Source organism: Apaloderma vittatum, unplaced genomic scaffold (assembly GCF_000703405.1).
Source record: "Apaloderma vittatum isolate BGI_N311 unplaced genomic scaffold, ASM70340v1 scaffold8737, whole genome shotgun sequence".
NCBI lineage: Eukaryota > Metazoa > Chordata > Aves > Trogoniformes > Trogonidae > Apaloderma > Apaloderma vittatum.
In genome coordinates, this window is record NW_009725712.1 from 24,508 (window position 1) to 37,369 (window position 12,862).

The window sequence follows — 12,862 nt, forward strand, 5'->3', positions numbered from 1 at the left end:
TATTTTCACGAATTTAGAATGACACCATTATGCCCATACTCACATCAAGCTCTTAGTTCCCAAGATTTGCATCAGAAGTGAGACTTGTTTTTCTACTTTCCCTCAAGTTCTAACAGCATCTTCTGTGATCCCGCACTGCTATTTGTCTTTTGCCTTTTCTTCCTGTGTATGACTGGCAGTATTGAATTTAATTTGTCATTACCACACCAACAAAATTAAACAATTTTAATGAAAAATAAAGTCTCCCTAGCATTAAAGAGAATGTGAATTATTTATACATATATGAAAAAGTGTTTTGTTCTGTTTTGGTTTTCCTGGTAAAATGCTTAATCTTCTGCAGACACAGAATATCCTTGATTATACAAATACAAATCTTGAAAACAACTCCAAGGTCATTAACCTGTAATTATTCTGGGGTTATCAGAGGCACACCACACATTTCTTACAAAATTATAAAGCTCCAGCCTCAAGGTAATAAAGCATCTCCCTGTTACAGCTGAAAGGTTTACTAGAATCCTACTGTTCTTATCATGAATAAGAAATGCCAAATTTGCAGATATATTGATTACCAACTTCTATCCTTCTGTTCTTGCTCCAAAAACAGTCTTTTCCCTTAAAAGAGCATGCATGTAAAACATGTGTTTGAGTTTACCATTAACAATGTTATCTCCCTCTAACTTCTGTGGCCCCAGATGACCTCAAGCTTTTAGCTTCTTCTCACAAGACATTTCTGAAGTCACCTAACCTGTAACTTTTCTTTGTATTTGCATCAGTTTGTATCCATCCTTTTCCAAGGCAGAGGACTAGGAGAGCATTCAGTAGTGTTAGCTACTTTGTAACTCATCAGAAAAATCTCTTCTCCCACCATTTTCATTCATTACTTCTGAGCTTTTCCTTTGTTTTGGTCTCTAAATACATATTCTAACGCTGGATCTCTTTCTTCACCCCAAAATTCCAGACCTCAGAGTCATTCAGCACTTGCTGTAACATACCATGCTCCTCCTTCTCAGCATTCTCTCATCGGTAAGTTTTACTGATCCATCTTACTCTTGGATTGATTTTAAACTTCATCTTGTTTCACACTGTTCTTACTTCGAGGAATACAAAAAGTAATTCCACTACTAACCTCTCTTCAGGCCAACACTTTTTTAAACACAGCGCTGCTTCTGCTTATCAATCTTATTCAGTTAATATTTTCTCTGCTAATCTCCTCTAGACTTCATATTTGCCTTTTCCAGACACAACCACCAGACATCAGGTCATCTTTTCTAAAAGCATCAAATTGCTTGGGCACATTCTGTTTTTAGTAAGATAGTAAATTATATTGCACTCTATCTTACTTTCTATTTATCTTTTTACCTTTAAAATCTTTTCTCAAGCCTGGACCACTTCTGGGTCAGGCCCTGCTGAAGCCACTGTCAGTCTCCCTCTGCTGACTTAACCATAGACATTAAATTTGCTTCCCTCTGATCAAATGGTAGCACCTTCAATTCAACATATTATCATTAAAAATAGCTGCCTTCAGAACATGAGATTTCTCAAATCCACTGTGTCTGAACTCAATTCAGAGATTATCTGACAACCATAATTCAACTGTATTAAAGCTCTAAGATTCTGTGCAGATTTCCAGTTCTGTGCTCTGGACATATTTTGCTTTTCCCCTACATGGCTATTCTTAACTTATACCACAGCTGCATGATAAATCCACTTTTTTGTTAATTCTCTTTTAATTTACATAGCTAAAGAATACTTGAAGTTTGGGGTTTTTTTTAATCCTGTTAGCTAACTCATTGTGAATTTTGTCAAATCTGATTTTATCTCTGCAGAATGTTTTCCTCTGCAACCGTTTCCTTGGCCAGTTGGTCTTTCTCTCCTCTCCTGCTTTTTACTGCCTTTAGGGTATTTTTTTGGTATTTTCTCTAATTCATTTTTCAAGTAGACCTAGAACAATTTTAAATCCCACTTGCATTTCAGCATAGCCTTTTTTCCATTCCCATAGTCCATCTACGCTTCCATCATAACCACAAGTTCCTATTTGCTCTGTTTGCCTATTTGCAAAACAACTACACCACCAGTTGACACAATCCTCAAAGGATAGATGAAAGCAATTTGAAAACGAAGCATAAACACATATAAGTATTGGCCTCTTGTCATGGTTCCCATTCTCTGTCTTTGAAACTTAGCTTTTTTCTCTGAAAGTCTGGAGTGGAGAAATAAGTCTCTCCTTCAAATGCTTAAATTATTTCCTTTTTTTGCCCTGAAGGGATAGGAGGGCTTATAGAAACACCCTTCATAGTTGCAGTACTCTTGCACTAAATTATGACTAAACCTATCAATGTAGAGAAGAATCCAACTGAATTTCCAGATATAGCTGGCATTTTCCTAAGAACCATGGGGTAAAAATTACCTTTTCTCCCAATTTTGCCAAGACCAGCTATATTGTTATACTAACAGTATGTTCTTGAGCCTCTGATCACCATCAGAATAATGGAGGGTTAGGTTCTCCCTGACAATAAAGACCATTTATGAAACTCCAGGCTCTCCCTCTTCCCATTCCCACTGGCACTCCCTTGACCGTCAATCCAACACATCAAAACATGGAAATGACTATTTTTTTTAAATTCCTCTTCTGCAAACTGGAGTTACTAATGCTTAAGGCCAAATACAAGGAATCAGTTTCTTTCACTTCAGCTCCACAAATACCTGTATCAGCACAAAGGAGAGCAGCAGCTGGATAGCACCAGTAGCGAACTTCCTAAAAGACACATATACCAGGAAAGGAGGTGTATTTAGTTACAACTTGAGAAACCTGACAGAAATTCCTAAACTCAGGTATGAATCTGGAGGCTCCAGACATTATATAAAAACTCCCAAGTGCAGTTCCAATCATGAAAAAACAACTGAGTCTCTCTACAGTGAAGCACCAGCAGTGTGGCCACAAATGCATCAGCATCACGCAAGCAAAAACACTCTATAAAATCCACCTTAAAGCCTGCAATGTAACTTTTAAAAGTTACTTTAGGCTCTACTTTGCACTTTTAAAAGTCCATCTTCATTGTAAACTACCTATTTGATGCATGTATCTGTGGGGTTTTTTGCTACTGTAGATGTTTTTTAAACAACTCTTATTAAAACATAAAAGCAAATAGAGCATATAATGCAGGTCTTACAAAAGGAAGCTGTGAATGGCTGCCATCTGCTACCACAGGTGGCATGCACAGCTCTATTTATACCGGGGGCCTTCACTAGAAATGCTAGATGTTCCTCTCTTTAGAGATTTTTCCTACCACTTTAGAGCAGGCTATATTTTTTTAAATAAGAAGAGAAACAGAAGAGCATTCCCTCCAAAGCAGCATCTTCAAAAGATGCATATACTTTCGAACGAAGACGCTCACTGTGCTTCCTCCAGTATCTTAGCAATACGTACAACATTTCTTTCCACTCCCAACAAAGAATTGATCACTCATGAAACAGTGGGTTCCAATTTGCATACGTTTAACCCACTGCAAGAAGCAGCAGCATTGTTTACGATTAAAATGATTGGAGTAGGTTCCCGTGACATATTGTAGAGAGAATTCGACAGCGCTGAATAGTTATTTTCATTGAACAAACTTAGAATACTAGGCTTGATAAAACGCTACCAGAACAATAAGCGAGTATTTACTGCCATATAAAATTGACTGTTACACTTCGCGCTATATTGCCACTCTGAATTCTTAAAAGATGTACTTTGTTAAAGGAAACTTTAAAAATACTTAAAAGCAAAACATAATAGAAAGGGTCTTGCAAAAGTTGTAAGAAATGAGGCATTTACTGCTGGTTAAAAAAACAGCAGCACTGACAAGCATTGCTGATGGAAGCATTATATTAACCATTTAAAAAAAGTTTTACATTTAATTTTTCAATATGATCAAAAGGACTGATCTTCAAATGTCTTAACCTAAATAGACTTCATCTAGAGAATCATGAATTGACCACATTCTGCTCTTAAGAGCAGAAAAATTAAGATTACTTACAATATTAATAACTAGACATCTATCATGTTTTTGTTTCCAAACATGCAGTCAATCCAACATAGCCACTGCCTATTTCTGAAGAAATTAAGAATTTCAGTAAAAAATTTGGTGATGTAAAAGGACTGCATGTTTCTGACAAAAAAAAATCGTACACAGTGTCAGTACTAGTAGCTACAATAATCAAAAGAAAACAAAAAATATTTTCCGTGGTTAGTGCCTGTAATGAAGGCAAGCATTTTCAGAACTCTGGCATAAAACCCAAACAGAATAGATACTGTAAACAAAAAGTCTACTTATATTAAATACATTTTAAAATAACGAGCTTGGGTTCTTACCTAAACTACTACAGTTGGGAAAGATTAGTTAGAAAAGTTTTGATACAGAAATGACTCCTGTGGAAAAGCTTCCACTGCAAACTACCTCTGATTAGACAGAGTTATGAACTTTTAAAAAAAGATACAGCACATGAAAGGCCAGGTCCCACACAGCTTCCTTCTAGGTTATATTTTATGCGCTGTCAGCCCATTGAATTCACACAGGCTCCCACAGGATGTTGCCTAAGAACAGTTAAGATTTTGTTTTAAAAATACTATTACCCCGACTCTACATTTCAGAAACTGCAATCTTCAAAAGACAAAAGTATGTCATTCCTTGATACAGTGACACGCAACAAAGATTAAGCCAATGAAATTAAACCAAAGATTAAACACAGAGCTTCACCTCCGAATTTAACAGCGAGAAAACGATTCTTTCAAGGCGGGGCGGGGACTTTCTAGTCGGCCACGGGGCGGCGCTGTCCTACCAGAGCGGCGGCGGCGGAGCCCTGCCTGCGGCCCAACGCCACCCGCCGGCTTCCCGCTCCTCGGGCTCCTGAGGGGCTACATTTGGTTTAGGTTTCCCCAGCAAACGGGAAAGTTGCTCAACCAGGTCACGCAGATCAATTGCTCTCGTAACCCGAAACCCCAAAAGAGTAAATCCTACCTGACCTGTGGCGTGGGGGTGGCCCGCTGCTGGGCGCGGGGAGCGGGAGGGAGCAGCCAGCCAGCCTGGCTACCCCTAATCGCACCGAAATTGTGCCTTGGTGCAGTTTCTGCTTTACATCAGCCCAGATGTTACAGCAGCAGCAACAGGGAGGGAAACATTTTAATTTCACTTCATTAGCAGGCGTGCATTCAGAGCAAAGCAATTAGCGTAACCAGGAATGGAAGAGCCGCATTAATAAGATGTGCAGCACACAGGATAAGTTATTTGAATTAAATTAGTTACTTGAAATAGTTACTTGAATTAAAAAAATTCACTGTTTGAAGGCTGAGGCTTTTTGACTCTTTGAGGTAAAGATGGTACAAAACTTCAAAAACGATTAAAAAAATTAAACACATAATACTACCAGTATTTTTCTAATTTCAAACAACCTAGTATCTTTTAATAAAACCAAAGTAAAATTTTTAAGGAATCACTGCAAAAATTTGCATTAGCTATTATGGGATATTGGAAGATAGAAAAATCTGTTTGCAGAATACCGCAGACAGTATTTAATGATATTTAGCAAATTGATTAATAAACCTCTAAACTGTAGTAAGAAGAAAAGCCGATTTCCTAACACCCGGTCTGGAGCAGAAAATGCTTCTTTTTGGTTAATATCAAACTGGTAAAAAGGAAAAACCAAAAAAGCAATCTTGCACAGAAAACAAAAAAGTTTTCTTTCAAAGGAAATACTTTTTGGGTTTTAATTCCTGCTTTACTTGACATATATTTATATACACTGACTATGGCTCAAAAATTCTCTCTCATTGACTTTTAGTACTGTCAGTTCACTTTTGTAATACTTAAACAAATGCAGATACGCAGTGCACTTTAAAGGCTATTTTGTCTGGGTTTTTTTAATTCACTGTTTATCATATAAAATAGAAAAACTGGCAGTAAACAATGCACTATCAGACTAAAAGCCTCACATTTCTTTTTACCAAGCTTTCCTTAAAAATAATCCAGAATTGGTAAAAGATTTGGTCAAGTGCATGATGAAGAGATTACTTTGGGAATTTTGCAACACAACTGTAAACAATTTTTCATTCAAGACTTCTAGTAAGAGTAACACAAAATTAAAACCTAAGAGCTCAAAAGCTCCAGTTTTCCATGGATGACATTAAGAGACTGAAAGTACCCAGTATCAGTGGACTGAAGTTTTACTGGGCTGTTATTTAGGGGTGGGGTTGCTGCATGTTTTAAAAATGTGTATGGTACAGCAAACTCGAACTGTACAGAAATTTTGAAGCTGCTGAATTTTTAAATTGAAACCACCCTAAAGTGTATTGTGTATTCTTATAACTACTTTAATGCTTTGCATTTCAGGCATTTATAAACACAGAAAAAAAATTATTACTTTGTAGGATAGTTATTTATAAACACTTAACTTAAATCCTGAAAAAGAAAACTGCAATTCATATAGAATTTAAGATAAAGAGATCTGTGCTGATTTTGTTGCTGCTTTCTCAGGTCTTGTGGGAACATGCTGGTTTGATACCTGCTTGTACAAAAGCACATTTAAATATTCTGAAAGTTGTCCATAGAGACAAGAGGAACACGAAGGGCCCTTCAGAAAAAAAAATAAAAAAAACAGGCTTTCTACAATGTAACATCATGCTAAATGTTTTTAGTAACCAGTCTTCATTTTTCCTCTGTAGCAACAAATACTTTCACCAAAAAAAAAAAAAAGGCACATCTGTCTTTAATAAAACTTACTATTTCCGTTTTTTTTGTTTATTGTCCAACTCTAATCATAACTTTCTTAGCATTTATATTTTTACACAGTCATCCAAAACCCCATTGACTAAAATATAAACCCCCACAACAATTGTGGGGAATGTCTCGGTTGAGAGATAAAAGTAAATTGGTCAAAATACATATTTGCAATAATTGGCCTTTACCATTGCTGTTCAAAACGCTCAATTTACAACCTTTCAGTAATTGTATTCAACTTTGCTTATGTTTTTCTGAAAGAGATATTTTTCTTGTCCCCTGTTCTCACAGTCTGAACTCATTTAGTACTATGTTTTCTTGTCTCAAAGCTGTTTTACAATATGGATTTCCAGTCTCATTTAACAGTAATAGAAGGTTACTCTGACCATCACTATGAAATTCAGAATCCGAGTTTCTGTAACGCAGAGAGAGCCACACGTGCTTCACTTTGGGACGAAATGGGATCTGTTTCAGCAAAAGCCGCCCCAGGGCCCCGGAGCAGCGAAGCCGGTGGCACGGGCTGTGCCAACTGGCTCTGCTGAAGCAGCCGCCAGCCCGGAGCCCCCCTCAGCCCCGCGCTCCTCTGCCAGGCCCTTCGCGTTCAGGATCCCACATTTTAGGTGTATTTACGCTACTGCACCTATATGGTGATGCAGCACAGCACTTTGTCTCGAAATCCTACTGCGCTGTCAAATATGGCTCAGGGGGACAAGCACGACACGGCTTCGGTGTTCAAGTATTTTTCTGGATTTTCAGCCTCAGCGCAAAAATCCTTTCACCATGTTTCAACATTGACATTACGCAGATGAAACATTACTTTAGGGGTTGCTCTAGCATTTATGCCAAGTAAGTTTCTCCCACATTAAAACACTGGACTGGACCAAGGAAAAGCCCAGTCGGAAATCAGAAGTTTATAATTCCTCATCAAAAAACATGTACAGATCACACAGAAAAGCAAATTAATGAATATACCAGAAAAAAAGCTAATTCTGTACACATTAAGACTTTAACCAAAGTGCTATATCATATTAGCAGAAAATTCAAGATGAAGTGCTCTTCCCTTCCCTGCCTCCATTTAACAGGAAACCTCAAGATGTGGATCATCTGCCCTAAATTTTAGGAGCTTCCTGGGCCCTGGTCACTGTAAGTCCCAACACGGGTGATGCGGAGCAACTTGCTGGGAGAGGCTACTCACATCTTGGGTAAACCTACACAGAGTTTCTCGGTCAGGCACACCGATCTCTTCCGTGCCACTCCACTGCAAATGAATTGTTTTGCTGTGTTTTCTGAGCAAACTACTGTTCCTGCTTCTAAGAAATCGATATGTCTTATAAAATGGTAATTAAAGTAAATCATGAAAAGTTTTCAACTCTACAGCAAGGGCTTGAGCGCTAGAAGCTCACTGAAGCACAAGCTGGCCTGAAAGCATCACTGAGAATGAAGCACCTTACTTTGTCCCCAACTCTAGAATCTTCTGACATAACTGAAGTCCAGACATAATGTCTGAGAAAAATCCCTTTCTTTAGAGTACATCACTCTGTCCTATTTTTATTACATTAATTACCAAGAGACCATTCGCTTCCCAAGGTAACGTACAATGTGGCATGAAAAAGTGTCTCTGGACCCCCGCATTTATATACCACAAAATGCTATTTAAGTTGGCTTTAATCTATTTGCTAACTGGTTTGGCCCATGAAACAAAATGATTCTCCCCAACCACAGGGGAGAATAATTTCTGCTTGAAAAAAAATTCTAGTAGACAGTCACGTAGAAACTTCTCCTGAGAAAGTGCTTGCAGAATTTGGGAGCAGTAAGCTTTAGCTGTAATTAAAAGGGAAATCAATGCTATTCTTTCATATCTGAATAATGCTGACAATTCAAAAGTGTATTTTTAATCACTGAGAGCAGAAACTCCTGACAAGAATTTAAATTGTGAAGTAAGGCACTTTTCCTTTGTCACTTTTTCTCAGCCATGAATCTCAGTAAGTTTTTTTTTAAAGTCCATTTCCTGTAATTTTGGTAATTTTTGAGTATAATTATTTTTACATTTTTATGATGCCTTTGGGGTATCGTTACAAATATTTTTTAAGCATTTAAACTTAGAAAAATAAAATTAAGTAATAGCTTCTCTTAAGGAGAGACTGTCAGTCCTCTTCTGAATAAACAATCCCTTTTAAAAGCAATCTTTAAATTTATATCTGCTGTAACCATAGAAATTAATCCTGAGTTTAAACAAAAGAGAGTAAAACATAATTTCTTTAATGAAAATCAGAGCGCTGCTATTGCAAATGAAAACTGGGTTTCTGTTTTTTCCTTTTTCAACAGAGAGCCTTGTATGCAGTTGATAAGATTATACTTGATGAGCTACTTCTTACAATTTAATCATATTCACTTAACTGATCCAAACAAAGCATTCAGATTTCTAAGTATTTTAATTTTACTTGGGATAGGTGTCAATTAGCAAGAAAAAAAAGACTTTTCAGATTAAAGAAGATGAAGCTAAATGTAAGAAACATTTTCAGTGATATGAGCAATCATGAGAAACCGTTGTGACACTGTGAGGCCAAGAGGAAGAGAACACAAAAACTTTTAGGAGTTTTTGTATAAAAAGTTTGGGAATAGCAGAGACTAGTAAATAACAGCACAAACTGGTAAACATTTGTACACATCAGCATAGCTAAAAAGATGACATCATGTTCAAAAAACCCTGTACTCACTACAAACTACCAGTAATTACAAGGTTACATGAACCAATCTAGCATGCCGATCACCAAAAGCAATGATAATGTATAAAGAACTTCAAGGTTACAAATAACTAAATATTTACAGCTGAGTTAAGTAAGAGCTAGAAGAGCATCAGCATTTGCTGTATTTTCAAAAAGGAAAACAACCAGAAATACTCAAGAGGAAACACTGATATACTTCACAATATAACATCAAAAGACATCACAGTGCAAAACCTACAGAATTTTTCACATCATAATGGATTGAAATATTTTCCTCTGGGAACACTCACAACAGCCACATATATTTAGCAGAAGTTGTGAAAAATACACAAGTATACTGCAGAAGGTATCTTTATCAAAAGAAATACAATACATTTCTCTAATTCCCATATATATAACAATAAACTATTATGTGGCACTTCCAGTTGTTACATTACCTGTAGAGAAGGCCTTTTTCTAAGCCTCCTTCAATCTTAGCAATAGGAAATTATCACACCATACCAGGAAAAAAAAAATTTTAAAAAAAAAAAAAATCAGTCTTACTTATAACTAGAAAGTTAAACTCTGAATTCTAAACCCAATTATTCTATTATACAATGATAGACATAAAACTGAGGAAGAGAAAGAAAGAAAACTAAGCTGCTTAGCAGCCAGAAGTTTCTGAAAAGCCAGTAACTTGGGAAGCCCCTCCATGTGGGGTGACTCACTGCCTAGCTTGGCTATTTGAAAACCAGCAAGCTGCTACGATACCTACAGCTGAAAAACTGCTTCCTGTAATTTAAACTTTTATTCCAACTTTAATTTATTTCTAACTGCCTGTGATGAAGTGAGTTCCCAGTACGGCACTGCCCTTACTTCCTTGACTGAGGGTCTTTTAAAGAAAGAAGGGAACATCTGAAAGTGAAAGGGCACCCATTACAAGAGCACCAACTTCTAAGAGCAGGTTTTTGTTGTCATCACATAAACCAACATCCTCTACCTCAACGAACAAACTATTCTACGGACATCCCTCTCAATCCAAGTATAACTTGCAGTGTTACTCGTTTCCTCCAAACACTTTTGTCCATAGATTCCCCTGTAAAAACTTGTTTGAGAAAAATCTGAACCTGGCTCCTCATTCACAGCCAGAAAACACAGTATTACTTAAAACAACTTTAACATCTATTGTCAAGAAAGCAAAGGTAATGCAATGGCACACTGACAGTATTTCAACATGAGCTCCCTCCAAAGTCTTCTCTCTCAAATGGTGAATGTAGGTGACTTTTCCCAGCAATGCGACCTTCTCCTGTGCTGCAGAAAAGGTAAATTGGGTGCTCCCGTTACTCTCCCACCACTCCCTCCTCCCCACATGCACCCTCCCAGGACAAAACTATATTTCTTCCAGCTGCGCCCAAAGCTCAATGACAGCAAACACACGAAAACCACTGTATGTAGCAACACTCCTTAGCAGCAATAGCAAAAATATGTCAAAATAGCACACATTTAAGGCCCAGAGCATACTGGCCCAAACTGATACTTGCTCTTGCAACACCACTATTATTAGTTGGCAGGAAAGAAACACAGATGTGACTGGCGCAACTAACAGTGTAATGTGACACGTGAATATGCATCATCCTGACCAATGCTAACATGGGACACAGAAGCTTCTGGTCTTCCCCTTACCTCGGTTCATAAAGGAGAATCATCTAAGAGACTCAGGGCTCACACAGACAAAAGAAAGCTTAGCTTGTAATACAAACGCAAAAGAAGAGACTCACTTAAGTAAACTTCGCAAGGCCACATAAGACACATAAAAATACAACAGTCCATTCCTGTCTCCTAGTTAACTCACCTGTAAATAGGCTACCTCTCCCTGCAACGTATTACTCAATTCCAAAAGCACTATATCTACAAAGTTTCAAATTCATAGGAACTCACAACTTAACAGAGGAGGTAGCTGTTCGATGGAATGCATCCACATTAAAAACACATAATGTATAAACAGGGAGAGAACACAGAAACTAACCAAAAGCTAAAGCAAAAAATGAGTACGGACAAAGAAGAAAAAAGGGTTGGCTTAAAAGGAAACAGCATCTGCACCAAGACAGACCACCACCACATACTGCTGCATCGAGTCTGAGGTTTCACCCAGTCATCAACTCTAAAAGGCCTCCAAGAAGAACAAGCTGTAAACTACAGAGTTAAGGTCGTGGCCACTCAGGAACACAGCACAGTCTCTATCTGAAATTACTAAGTAACTATAAACACAAGGGAGTACCCAGCCAGCTGTGACACAACCTTAGGAAGCAAGATGGTGAAACACACACCAACACATTTATTGACAGATTTATGTTCATAAGCACTTTGCAGTGAGAGCACAGTTCAGTATTCCAGGACCTATGTACACCAAGGTAACAAACTGTTAACTATCAGTGGGAAGAAAGAAATTGTGCTTATTCTGTAAACTCTGATGAATCAGAAGACAAAAATCTATTAAAACACTATTTTGTAAAATGAAATTGAGTTCCAATTTTACTTGAAACAATCTGCTTGAAAGGATCAAACAGGAACTGCTTGCTTCCCTCTCTTTAATCTTTTCAGATATATTTTACGTATAACAAAACAGATTCTCAACAGCTTGGGGCACAACATTTCAGAGATGTAACAGTTTCTGTAGAGTCCTCACTTTTGGCAACTTTCTGCTAATCTAGGTATGGGCATTGCTGTAGCATGTAGGGCAGGAAGGAACCATCAAGAAATTAAAGCACGACTATGTCAGCAAGTACACATGTACAAACTGTCTACAAGTTCATAGATTAAGCCGTAAGAGTTATTAAGAAGGTTTGTGTTAAGAATCAGTGTCTAACAAGCACCTTGACTGTGTCTCATCAGCCTGTACACAGTGAAGAAATGAATGTTACCTCCGTATCTTTTGCCACGACTGGTTTGTCCAGGTTGGACTGCAGTAGCTGAATATTACTGCATTGCAGGGATAAATGACAAAACAACTGGATAGAAAATATACATATCTGCTGAAACATGAGTATGTAGAAACAGGAGTATCTCTTGCAAGATGGACAGTGGTTTGTATGTAATTTTCACTGAAGGTTAGAATAAACTGCTACTGGAATTTGCAATACTGATATTTCACAGCTCTTACGTTAATTCTGTGAGCAGTCTCTCGTATCAAAGACAGAAGTGATAGTCTTCCAGTTTTTATTTGGGTTACAAACAACTGATTTATAGATGTCATACCACTGCTCCATAGTTCTGCTCTATAATTCAGTACTACTGAAATATATTTTGTCGGTATTTCAGTATTCTGCCCTTGCACCGGCATGATGCATGAGGAAGAAAGGTAAACATGAGGTACCTTCCCACTGGGGAGCTATTGCACTAGCAACT